The 13,750-nt window shown below is 47.2% G+C and overlaps 1 protein-coding gene across 1 annotated transcript in view; it reads right to left on the bottom strand.

Annotated features, from left to right (window-relative positions):
• DCBLD1 (discoidin, CUB and LCCL domain containing 1) overlaps window positions 1–13,750 on the bottom strand; it is a 369,800-nt gene that overhangs the window by 306,364 nt on the left and 49,686 nt on the right. The window lies entirely within an intron of this gene.

Below are 13,750 nucleotides of genomic sequence, written 5' to 3' on the forward strand. Positions count from 1 at the left end.
ATGCCGGTAAGGGGGGGGGCTCTGTCTCGAACTGGGGTTTGTTGTTGGGTTACCATTCTGTTCAGGTTGTACATTGTGTTGGTCATGAGCTGTTGTATCACCTGGGTACGATTTTATGGGCGGTTACATGCTCTGTTTTAATTACTAAGGAGTGGTCTTTATTGCAGTTTCCTAATCCGTGGTTATGTTGTTGGGTGCAGTGGTGGTTTGTGTTCTCATTTTGGTTGGTGGCCACTTGTTGTGCATTTGAAGGGTTGTTTTCAAAGAAACTATGGGGGGGGTGTAGGAACTAGTGTTACCTTATCTCGTGCTAGTACACGTGGGTTCTATTGTTAGAGTGTTGGTGTGGTGAATGACGTGTGTGGAGCTCGGGACTTGACGGTTGGGGAGTTTGCATGCCGGGTGGGACTGCCAGTGTCTCTTTGTGTGTCCTTACCAGACTATCCGTGAGGCATAACATGAGAGAGAATAAAGACATGTTACAACTTAAATGACTGCCACCTTCGTTATTACACACAGCAGCTCCGAATAACCCATGGGAGTTTGGGGGAGGGAGGAATCAGTGGTGTCAGCATTTTTTTTTTCTAGACTTAGATTTCCCCTGGCTGCCTGCAGTGAGGCCATCTGCTTCTTTTCTTGGCAGTTCCTCTCCCCCGGCCAGCAATTCAACAATCATGGAAACAGAAAAGGGGATTCATTTTCCCGGGGGGGGGGAGGGTCTGAGTGGAACACAAGAGTACCCCTTCGATTTCTGTGCCACTAATGTGGCAATTTTCTTTGAAGCAGAGACGCCCTTCTCTGAAACGGGTAGCGTTTGTTGAGGGGAAAAAAGTCATTAAGAAAATCTAGCACCAGGGCATTTGGGTCAGGGAGCAAATATGATTGAAGCACACCATAGCGGCGAATACCTGCCGCCGAGGACTCAAAGATGGCCCTGATCACTAAGTGGGCTTGAAGGCTGCATTAGTACACAGCGTGGACTGTCGTGGCCAATCAGTTTGGTCGTACTGTAGGCCTAACCAATGAATGGGCGCAATCAGTCTAGCGGGATGCATCGCTTCATAAAGTAACCAGGGCGTGCTGAAATGTTTAAGCCTTGAAACATCTTCAGCTGAGCGCATCACTAGGCAGGCTCAACACACGCAGAAATCCCAGGCGTCTGCTGATATGACAACGTTCCTACAAGGGAAGCCTAGATTTTGAGCGGTGGAAATCCATCTAGTAACCTGTTTAACGCAACATCTGGTACAACTACACAAGCAATAAAAAAACCGCATCTGTCTTCACCTGGGCTGCATATTGTGCGCCACAGAAATGGAGTTTATTCTGAAAAGCCTACCTTACGGGAGTATTGCAAAACGTGTGTATAAAGGAAAGGGAGAGCGCTGTAAGAGGGATCTGCAGTCTAGTCCCAGTGTTACGCGCGTACACCGAGACCGGCCCCGCCACGCACACATCACTCACCAACCGGTGCGCGTGGGAAACTAATACAATCATCTTTCGGTCAGACACACCAAGGACGGCCACTATTCTGCCAACAACGGTGCTGCCATTCATCCGGGGGAAGAACTGGGGTTACTTTTAGGTCACACGTAGGTCCCAGGAAAGGGGTAACAACAAGATAAGCCACTAAGACTATAAAACACTTTGCTACAGGACTCAAACTTGCAGTTTGTTACGCAATAAGGTTTGGGGGGGGGGGGGGGGGAGTAGTTTAATCGCACTGTGCGTAATTTAGGTTGCACAAATTAACCCGTTCAGGCGATGTTGGAAGAGCGGTGTTGTTCCAGTGTTCTGATTGGTTCTGTAGGAGGCAGGATTCAAGGGAAAGCTCCCAAAACTGCAAACACTATCTGTTAGCGAATGTTGTGTTATTTTAACACACGGCGGTGCCCCCCACGCGAGAGGCCGGAAAGCAAACTCCAGCTTGAACAAGCATAGGCAATGCCAACAGTTTGGGCTTTTGTACAAGCACGGGAATGCCACTTGCCAGGCGACAGGGCCGATATTAGAGGCGGCAGCGCCCCAGGTAGTGAAGCAAAACACCTCCCCTGCCCCCCCCCCCCATCCCCTCGGTGCGCGGGTAGGGTGGCAATTTTTTTTTGTAAACTCTGCTCTTTATCGTTATTAAATGCGCACTTCTTCTCATTTCAATAGGGTCCCGACTGCGCCTTCTCCCACCACGCCATCTCACAGACTCCCCCAAGGTGGCAGGAGGCTAATGGCGCCCAGGGCAGTTGCCCAGGCGGCCCTTGCCTAAAGCCGAAATTGCCAGGCACTGCGCTAGTAGCAGGCACAAAATGATGCAAGTACCTGGGCATCCAACAGTACAGCAGTACCTGCCAAATGCCTTATACTTAAAAACAAGCATTGGCAAAGACAACATTTTGGCTCGTTAAGAACAGGACTTCAGTCAAGGACGCGCATACTGCTTACAGAGTGGCTGAAGGCAGACCCGGTCCAGGCATTTTTTATTACACCAGTAGCGTATTCACTGCTCCAATTAAGTCATTAACTCTCAGAAGACTGCTTTGAAAAAACACTGGCAGGCACTTTGAGTGCAAAGTTTGATGCTAAGGCTGGAGTAAAGCAAGCTCAATGAGTTTCCATTAGGTGTTTTGGGCTGGAAAATAACCAAACACCACCTACAGGCTTTGTGTCCCTCGGCTTATAGGTGGCACTCAGCGCTGGTCAATGGGTTGGATCTTGCCAGGTCCGAGATACGGTATCAGGCATGTCCCTGGATGTCGGACCCGGCCTGCTTCAGCCCCAACAAGGCTTTACCGAACCCCCAGCTTTATCAAGGGAAGTTGGGGGCTCGTGATCTAATCTGCTCTCTGCTCCTTTCTCCAGCCGTCATTTGCAGGTTTGCCAAGTTCTGGTCTGAAAGGGACACTACAGGAATCAATGGGCCAGGACCATCACTCGGGTGGGGGCCATCATTGTTAAAAGAAGGCTTTCTGCAGGCTGTGCACACATTGATGTCCAAATGTGCATCTCACACTTCAGTATTTCCCAAACTTAAAAATGGTCCTTAAACTTGCATTCACACATTTTCTTTGAAATGTTTTTTTTGTCAGACTACCTCACAAATGCCCTATATTTTTTGTGCCCCTTCCTTTGTGTTTTATCACAGGTTATATTTCTATTGGCGTTATAGCGTGTCAAACTACTTAATCACAAATACATGCTTCTATTGTGCCGACAGCAGTTATTAGGAAGTTAAACTGTAGGGTTCATGGATGCCAACTTTTGATTTTCACTACAGGGGCAGAAATACCCCCACCTTTGTCCTGAATATAAGCAACAACCAGCCCAACCCATGCCCACGTTCAAATACATTTTATAGCACTTGCTTTTTTATAAGCAATTGCCTAAAAATAACTACATTACCAACCGCATTTTGGGTGCACCACTGCCAGGGAAATGATTAAAAGTGGAATTAATGTACAGTGCGGAGTTTGGAACGAATCGGCATGAAAGAAATTGCACCATTTTTAAACATTTCCTTTGAGTAGAGTTAAAATGCCAGTTCGCCCCCCCCCCCCCCTCGGGACTCTGCAACCTTCTCAAAGCTCTGCCCCCACACCAGCCCTTCTGGGATCCCCTTTCATTTTTTTCCATTTCCACCACTGGTTGGTGGTGTTAAAGCACCACCCAATAGCCCAAACTAAAAAGGCGTTCCCGTTAGAAAGTCCCTTGCTAACAGAAAAATAAAAAAAATTGGCTTAACAGGAAGTGGGCCAACATTTTAGGACTTGACCTTTCAGAAATAAACTCAAACCCTTCCGGTGTGTGATGCACCCGTGCCAAAAGGTGCAGCACGGCTAGGGTGACCAGACGTCCCGGTTTTTCCAGGACAGTTCTGGGATATCGCCCTCTATTCCGGGGTCCCGCAAGTTTTTTAAATTTTATAAACTCCATCCTGGGATTGGAAAGGTGGGTGGCTACAGTCCTGGTTTTTGCCGGAGCCTGATCTTGAAATCAAGTCAGGCCCAGCGAAACTCTTCCTGCGTGTGAATGGGGGCCCCTATTTCCTCCCCCTTCCCCGGCCACTCTCCTCCAATGGGGAGTGTGCCTGTGGGCGCACACACACCCCAGCCCATCCCCGCAACAGGCCAGCGACATAGAAGTAGAGCTACAGTTTTATTTTTCTTTACTTTAGTACTACTTCTATGTCTATGGCATGTCCCCCCCCCTCCCCTCAATCGGGTAACCCTAAGTCAGTAAAGATCAAACTATCGGTGGGTCCATAACCATGTTGACCTGCGAGTTTATCAACAGGCCAGATTCAACAGCAAGCTACTGTAAAAAGGTGTACAGGACCCGAATAAAGACGGGACATTTGATCGACATTTCATTTCAAGAATACGAGTACTAGCTTTTATCTGACGCACAGTTTCGCGTGCAGTAGAGAATTAAGCTGCTGGGACAAATGGGTTTACACTGCAAAGGGGCTGAAAGAACCTGTCACTTCTTAAATGCGTGCGCCAGCTGTGAACGCCAAAACAAAAAATGCACATCCCTGCAGTGAAACATTTGCAGGGGAGGCGCTGTTCCACATTCTACACCCAGAGACACCCGCGACGGCAACAGGCAGCAAACATTCCCGCTCCACACCCGTGTTTGGCTGCAGGTGCAGAGGCCTCTTCTGCCCAGGGCGTGCAGTACAGTCAGGGGCAGGGAGCGGCTCTGCTCACCGAGACCGAGCTGTCGTGGGAACCGAGACTTGCACCCCGTGACTCAGGAGTTAGGACCCAAGTCCACGGAGGAATTTCTCTCAGGATCAGACATTTCTGCTCACCCATCTATGCCGACACGTTCATATCGAGTGTCGTCAGTTGATGTGGAAATGCAATTCGATGTTTGGCAACAGCTTTCAAACATTTTTTTAGACACAGATGCTGTCAGAAATTAGGACCTTTTCAGTTCCTTCCATTAAACCCTACTGCGGGGGTATCAAACAGGTGTATGCTAAGACCGCCCCCACTCCCCTCCCTTTGAGTAACAATAGTGTTGCACCAGAGATCTGCTTATATCTTCCGTTGAAAGCAGTCACTGTACTCCCTTTTTGAAGAGCCCTAGGCATCCCCTGGCTATTCTTTGAGAATCCCCCCCCCACCTCCACCCCTCGAGGGTCAGCCCCAGAGTTTGAAGACTGCTGCCCTTCATGCACAGTGAAAGCTTGTCTGGCCCATGAAAGACCCCCGTAGCATTTTAGGCTTATGAGCCCCACGTATTTCGGGCAAACTTAGTAAAATGGAAGTCCCGACCTTACAATAACCAGCAGATCACACTGGGTGGATATCAGTCCTTCACAGTTGACCTAAAGCCAACAACAGATTTTCAGAAGCGCCTTTTCTTGGAGGACTCTGAAAGCTGATGTTAGAGGGGTCTCAGCAACAAGTCTTAAAACTGAAAATAGGCAGGCATGGCGAAGACCTGCTATATGGTACAGATGTTACAGCATAAAATCCGCCATCTCCGGCATGTAGCAATGCCTCCCATATCCTAACCATTTCTAAAGTAGGATTTAAAACACAATCGTTGCTGTAATCAGACCCCTAAACTGGGCGGGGGGGGGGGGGTGCGGGGAGGGCATGGATAACCCTTAAGTGTCAGAAAAAGGTCTTAACAGTCCAAGCAAAAAGTGAGGGCTATTGGAGAGAGCTCAAGGCACCCAATGGCCAGCATTGCCTTCTGCTTGCAGTAACTCTTACAGCACCTCTGGAAGTGCTGGCCTGTGTCACCAAAATAGAGTCAGAGGGCAAAAAGGAGAAAAAGACTAACAGCATCAGAGGCAATGGAAAGAAGGCCGGAGACACTGGGGGACTGCTGCTTCCCGCAATTGGTGGGCACAGGTGCACGCCCCAAAGAAAGTGCCTGGGCCGTTGCATGTAGGCTGCAATCAGTGGTGGGGCTCAGGCACGCACCAAGAACTTTCAAGATGCTCTGGCCTCCGGAGACTTTTTGAGCATGCAAATAGATTAGTGCCTAGAATTGCATGTTCCGATGGACTGAGCCTTGACGAGTATTCAGAAAAAAGGTGCCAATTGCATTTAGTGCCTAGGGTCTTTCATCAGACTACAAATCACAATGCAATGCCAACAGAGAGTTTCCAGCAAATTACTGGTGCCACCACAGGTAACCCTATGTGGCACACAAACGACAACCACGCCTAGAGTCCTGTGCGTCTGCCAAAAAAAAAAAAAAAAATAGCAAAATGGGCTTGCTTTTTACAAGCACTCAGAAGGTAAATTGTGGGTCCTTGGGCTGCTTCAGCCAAAAAAAAATTCAACCCCCCCCCCAAAAAAAATGGACCCAAATCTGACCAGTCAGGGTACACTGGGAAAACATCATTTTGTTTTGGCGCACAGTCATTTTAGAAGCAAATCTATATATCGTTTTAAAAAAAGACTGATAGAAACAAAATGGTTATTACATGTTGCACCATTTAATGTGGAACACGCTGCGGTGGCCAAGTATTCAAAGCTGTGCAACGCTAGGATGTTCAGAAAAAGAAAATGCTGAACCTTAGACGTCACAGGATATACTGTAGGGATATTCTGTATTGAGCACAATACAAAAGACTGGAGGTTTAATGAACAGCAAGAATCCAATGAGAGACGCAGAAGGACCCATCAGCGCACACATGCCCTGGCCCCGAGACAAACCAACAATTCACCATAACAGAACAAGGTTAACACATCATGGATTTGCCACCAAGACATCAACCATGTTAACCCAGGGAAGGACAGCCCTCCCAACACATCCAACCAAATGGATAGGAAACAGCTTAAAATCCCAGAGTCCTCACCGGCACCTGCCATTCTCTTCACAACAACCAGTCCTCTTCTGCCACCACGGCTCATAAATCATAGGAGCTCGACATCGCACATACACAGCGTAGACACCGAGAACCACAGAAGGATTTGTAGATGTAAATGACACCTACAATCACAAATATCACCAACATTCGAAATGTAATTGCATAAAATTCGCTTTCTCACCATCGCGGAAAGTTAGTCCATCGGAGGCCAGATGTCTAGGATACGTGGACCATCGCGCAGGCAACTATAGGACTAGTAGGCGTTTCTGTACCAGCATTGGTGTTGGGTTGTGGGAAGCAGCCTAGGGGACATGCAAGCGTTTTTTGCACCTGGAATAACCAAACTAACTGGATAACAAGACCGAGCAGTAGTAAGGCTTAGACTTGAGGGAAGAGAGAAATAGGAGTTTGGTCAAAGGGATAGTTAACAATGGACACACAGATTAATAACACACATGCTATTTAAGAAGACACTTGCATCGGTCGAACACACTACAATCCAAGCAGAGCTATCCATATAGCAACAGTTTCGCAATCCATATTGGATTAAACGCTACAGTCCAAAAGGCATTTACACAGAAACCGCTCCTAAAGAGGGAAAACATGTTATATCACACATTACAGGGCTTACACATCTGTCTAAGGAAATCGTAACCCATAAGAAGGCCCGCGCTATTCAGTGTCCAGGCCTATTGTAGGTAAGTAAACCTAGTTGCGCAGGTTTCGGTAGGACAGTTTGAAAACAGCCCCATGGCTCGAAAGAGGGATCAAAAGTCAAAGTCTTCAATGTTAGCACACAATTCAGATTACAAAAGTAGTAGAAAGTCGAGGTTCCTGTAAAAACACAATCATACAACCAGGCCTGGGTTTCTAAGAGGTTCCCATACAGGACACCAATGCCCCGGGTCCACCACAGAGCACAAAGCAAGGATAGCTTCAGGTGCACCACTCATCCCAAGGCTTTCCTATAGGGAGAGTTGACTTAAGGACACATAAGCAACTTGGGCCCCTAAAACAGCCAGACTAACATTCCCAGAGGATCAACCTGAACACTACAAGAGTGGGTTCCTGGTCACGGGTGCAAGGCCTCGTCTGCATGGGGGGAAGACACCAGCAGGAACCACGGCTAAACTTTTAAATACCGTGATGGAGGCAGACCCCTCAGGAGAACCAGATGGGAATATCAATTTTGATCCAGGGCAGCAGGCAGCATGATCGATGGTCTGGCCAGAAGAACGGCAGCAGGAAGGTAAAGAGGCCTTTGCAACACAGAGAAAAGCACTCGGGAATTTCCCAGCGTCAAAGCTAGAAGGAGTCCATGCATAGAGGCAGCCCAGCTCCAGGAGGAGGGAGGCCAAAAAAAAAAATAAAATAACCCATTCAGAGCTCCAAAACACCAAGGACAGCAACAAGCAGGACTTTGCAGGTCTCCCCACTCGAGTAGAAGTTAGAGTGTAGCTTCACAGTAGTAGGCTGAGCCAATTCTGGTTGCAGCAGCCCTATGCCGTCCCTCCGATAGTCTTTCTGCACAGCATACTTGGCACCAGTGGTAGACTTACTACAATTGTTGCGGACCCTCTAGTATTCTAAATTCAGCCTAGGATTACCCCCCACCCCCCAGCTCTCCAATGGAAATTACCTGCACCATTCCACTGGCTACGGATGCCCAAAAGTGGACAGCCAGCGAAAGGATATCCACTGGCTGGAATGTGATCAGACAGTTCAGATACACAATGCAGTCACTGGGGCTTCCATGCTGGAACCCTATGAAAGAGTCTTGCATTTCTAATCACAGTTTTATGTTCGAGTTCTTCGTTCTCAATCTCGTTATCTGTTCCTCATTCTTCCTGTGCGCAATCACGTTTTCGCACACACTCTTGCTTGCTGCTCCCCTTCACTGGAACGCTCTTCCTCTTCACTCTCCTAATTCTTATTCTGCTTTTCGTACTGCTCTGAAAAGTTCACCACAGTCTTAACTCTATTTCTACCATTTTGTTATTGAATTGCTCGTTTGTGTATTTTCTTCCATGTTTCAAACCTCTTCTGTACTGTAAAATGTTTCTGTGCGTCTTGTACTATAAATAAATAAATATAAATACTCCATGCATTAGCACTTATTTTAAAACTCTAGGCGAGCACTTTACAACACCAACATAGTCCAGCCCATCTCCACGGTACTCTATGGTGTACATGACAATGGTTAGTAATTTAAAGGTCTTGCAGTCTTCTTCAAACATTAAGCGTCCATCATCCACAGCAAACGCACAGGTGGCATGGAAAGTACCACCTACTATTGGGAGAGAAAAAGCACGGGGCCAAATCGGACGGTCACACCAGTGCATGTAAAAATATAAGAATAATTGACCTTAAAAAGAAATGCTGACAATCCTCATTAGCAGAACCAAAGCATGTTTTCATCTCCCTGGCGCATCCATTCGATTCTACCAAAAAGGGACTCATGCTGAAACGAAGCCAAGAGAACGAACACAAACGCATGCAGACGCATCCAACACTGAACTGTGGATAAAGGCAGCGAAATGAAAATGGCCGCGACTTTGCACGAAGATTTAAAAAAAAATGTCAGAAGGGCATTTAACTTGTTACACAGACTTCCTTCAAGTGGAAGATGCACCCAGTTCTCAACAAGAGCATTTATATGAGAAATGTGATCCGTGCACGTGGATTGGCACAAAATAACCAATATGTGAGATCGGTATAGTCTGGTAGTTACAGTGAAACAGTAACTGCGAAAAGGTTACCACCGCCCACCCCCCCCCACCCCCCACTTCTCATCAAGATAGATCCTTTTAAATAGTGGTCCTACCTCACACCAGCCCCTCAGGTGGCTTGTGTGTAGGCACGGGAAAGTCATTTGCCTGGCACTACCGTAGTAGTATTTACTGGTCATGGAGGCTAGCAGGTGCAAAATGGTGCGAGTACCAGGGCATCTAATAGCAGTGACTGGCAAATGCCTTATACTTATACACAAGCCAAAACTGTTGGCTTTGCCAATGTTTGTTTTTAACAGGCCTTCAGTGAAGAACACGCAGAGTGTTTTAAAATCGAGTGGCTGAAGGCAGACCTGGACACCAGTATTGTGTAGGAACTCTAATTAAATCATTAACTCTCAGAAGACTGCTTTGAAAAAACATGGGCAGGCACTGGATGTTAAGACTTGATAAACCTAGCTCTAAGAGATCCCAGGAGGATGGGCTTTGGGTGGGGGGAAGGGCAAGAAGTGGGTTGGAATGGCCACAGGGATTAGCATGGTCTTGGGTAGTCAATGGGTGGGCAAATCACTAAACACCTATAAGCTTTGTGCCCCTCATTCTATGCCATTTCTCTCTAGCTGGCCGATGGGTGTTGCTTTAGCAATACACAAAACAAAAAAATACGGGAGTAAAATACCCCCCCAAGCCCCCACACACACTTCAGGAGCACGGACTACATTGGACTCCTTAGGCCAACTGGTACCACACAAAAAAATGTGCTTCATTTTGTGTAAACTATGCATTTAGGACAGCGTGTTGGCTCATATGAAATGTATAGTTTTCATCTCATATTGGAGTTAAATTTGCGGCTCGCTTTATATCAGCTCCTCGTTCCTCAGGAGGTAGCCCCGGTTTATTGGCTGTATACCTAGGTGCGGTTTTAAGCTCATGCTCAAATTTGTATTTCGATTCCAGGAGGGGAATAGCCACAACTTGAGCGCTTTGCCGCTTTTCATTGTACTCCTCATACCCGATGTATCTATCCATTGCAGATAGACGGCGGGCACACATTTGACGGGTGATCCTTCCTTGGCAGAGCTGAAGGAGGGTTCTTTCTTCCTAAACAGTCAGTGTCACTATTTGGAACTTAGCCAGATACAAAGCTCGCCTTGGATTTGGTGCAAAATCATTTTGTAATTCCAAGTTCAACTTGATTTTGCCACCTATCTAACATAGTAAATTGGGATCGATTCACATTCCATGAGGTTTAAGGAGACTATGGAGGGGCGTAGCATTTACTGCTCACAATTTAAAGGTAAAAGCGCCTCACTCACTGCAGAAGAAAATAAATGGATTTCTATTGCGTGGAAAACTAATGCCACCTTGCACTCCTGGTTTAGTGAAGAGCAAAGCAATGGACCTTGCTGCAAGGCCACTGGGTCATCTTTCATTGGCAGAGGTTCAGCTGCCACACTATGTCCCCCAATCACAAAGCCGCTTTCTTTCTGAACATCCAGACACCTGTTCCAGGTACCCGTCACCATTCATGCTGTGCCTAGCTGCGACTATTATGGCATTTGCCCGATTGCCAGGCCCGTTTAGTGGTAGTACTTGCCATTTACCTCTGAAAACAGAGTGGGCTGGCTGGTCAGTGCGAGGGAATCACTTTTTCATCTTGCTCCAGGGAGTGAACTACCTCGTTTCTAAAGGGTTTATCTTGGAGTGTCTCAACACTTCACGATTATAGATTAGTAGAAACATCAAGCTTCTGGCATTTTCAAGCAGACCTTTTAGAGCTGCCACTCCAGGATCAGCACATTTAGCAAGGGAGCAGTCTTGCTCAGGGAGTGTCATGGTGAAGGTCTTGCTATGGGTAGGCCACATAATGATGAACTGGAAATGGCATGGATCCCTGATCCTCAAATGTTGAAATATTCAAGCTCCGACCCTGGAGTGGCAGACCGCAGATGTAGCACATGATTTCTCTGCAGGTTGCGGAGCAGAGGTAGAGTCCGGGGGCAGGGTCAGGGACCATTTCAGGAGACTGGGTTCTACATGGTTAATCTCTTTAGCGAGCGCACCGAAATGGAGGAAATTAGGTGGGATTGTAGCAAGCACAGAGGCCATTTGAAGAGACACTTCAGTCCCTCTTTTATTCATAAAACCTTGTAAGCAGTTTAAGGTCACACCAAGAGGTGCAAGTTCACATGACTTGAATATCAGAATGAGACTGAACTAAAACGTAGGTAACAAAAAGTGCACTTGCCACTAGCCATTGGCGAGAGATCTTTCACTCTTGGCATGTAAGAAATGGTGTGCTGGGTTATGTGCATACAGAGGGGTGGCCCTTATGCCAGGGACCCAGTGATTTGTGTAGCTTGATAGAAGCTTACAACTTGATCTTTTTCTCCCTGCTAAGAGATGGAGGGGGTGGGGGTGGGGGAAGCGCTCCCTTTTTACGCCACTACAATTATCGCTACTACATCAAGATCAACCCGATGTGGCGAGTGCAACTCCTACCAACATACGTGCAACGAGAAACCAAAGAAGTCAGCGAAATCACATGGCCGAGTTCCAATCTGGATGAATCACGCAAGATACCGCCGCAATGCCTTTAGGCCTGTGTCGCTCTTCGAACAAAGGCTCAAATAAAATTGGTGTGAGGTGTGGTCCCTCAGAACAGAACAGCTTTGTCAAGGGATTTTGAGACAAAAGGGTGCGCTTCTTGCAACAAATTAATGAATGCCGTGCGTTTTGTGTTCAGATTCGGTACAAACCTTTGATGGATAAAGGCAGCGCACCTGGTCCATTAGGAATGGATAATGCTCCATTTCCACTTTTTCAACAGTGAAATTTCAATGTGACCGATTTAAAGAGGTACTTTAACGAGTACGGAATAGAACAGGCTTCCACAAATACATTCTTGAATTGCATAAATATTTTTTCAATTTTAAGGCATCGCAAAAACAGATTGAAATTGCTACAGTCTAGCAGCCTACCTGGTGGCATAGTATGGGAGAGGAAACACAAGCAACAAAACATACAGCTCCTCCTCCCCCCATAGGCAGGTCCACACAGGAGTACGCATGCCTACGAGCCAATGCTCGGAGCAGCAGGCTGGTCTGGGAAGCAAAACAATGCCAAGCAATCTGGGTTCGAAACACGGTCCCCGTTATGTGCTAATGTGCATCGCGCGTTCTGGACAATAGTAACATAGCAAAGGCACACCAGGCCGTAATAATCACGCCGACACGGAGGAGCTCAGAGGCTACTTCTCTTTATTTCAGAGATACTCTAACTGCACATACCATACACACATGGCGTGTCCCACCACGAGACTACATCTCCCCCTTACATAAATCAATACATGTCAAGATCATTCCATTTCCTCGATCCATCTTGATGGTTTGCGAATCATTCGTTTGGACGGACTCTGACGGACAGTCACTTCAATGTCTCTGTTAATGCAGCTGTCAGTGTCTAGGTCAGCATCTATGTAGTCAGAGCAGCTTTCTTGGGAACTCACTACATTCGCTGACTCTTCATGAGGGCCAGTATCTCCTAAGAACGAGTTTCTGGTGATGGAATGACCAGCGCCTGCAGCTGATATCATGGACCCTTGAACTGCTATCACAGTCAATGAACCTGGATCGAAAGCGGGCACATCCTTCTGACCTTGAGGTTCCCGTAGTAGGATGAAAAATCACCCACTTGTATATTGGACTCCTTTGCCGACTGCTCTGATCCGCATCATTTTCTTTTTGCTTGCAGCATCATTTGTCCTGGCCTTGTGATCAAGCTGCGGGCAGCTCACTGCATGCCCTACTTGCGGAAGCTGTGTTCGAACCATTCTACTGAATATCAGTTCTGACAGACATACTCTGGTCGGGCGCGTTTCTGTAATCTCGCAGTAGCGTGCAAATAGCTTGTGAAAACGACCCACATGTGATGGTGCATACCTGCAGGGTGGCTTTGATGTGGACCATGAATCTCCGACCAGTACAATTGGCCAGAGGCCATATGGGGGTAATCCTGTGTTGGAACCCTAAGTATTCCGCAAACATGGCATAATCGCGTCTGCTAAACGGCGGGCCACTGTCAGATTTTACTGTTGCCTAAATTCCATAGTCCGCGAACATCTTATCGAGAGCTGGAATTACTGCATGGGCAGTGATAGATGGAATCAGGTGCATCTCCGTAAAGCAAGACA

This window comes from Ambystoma mexicanum, chromosome 4p (genome assembly GCF_040938575.1).
Source record: "Ambystoma mexicanum isolate Mex_15411 chromosome 4p, UKY_AmexF1_1, whole genome shotgun sequence".
Lineage (NCBI taxonomy): Eukaryota > Metazoa > Chordata > Amphibia > Caudata > Ambystomatidae > Ambystoma > Ambystoma mexicanum.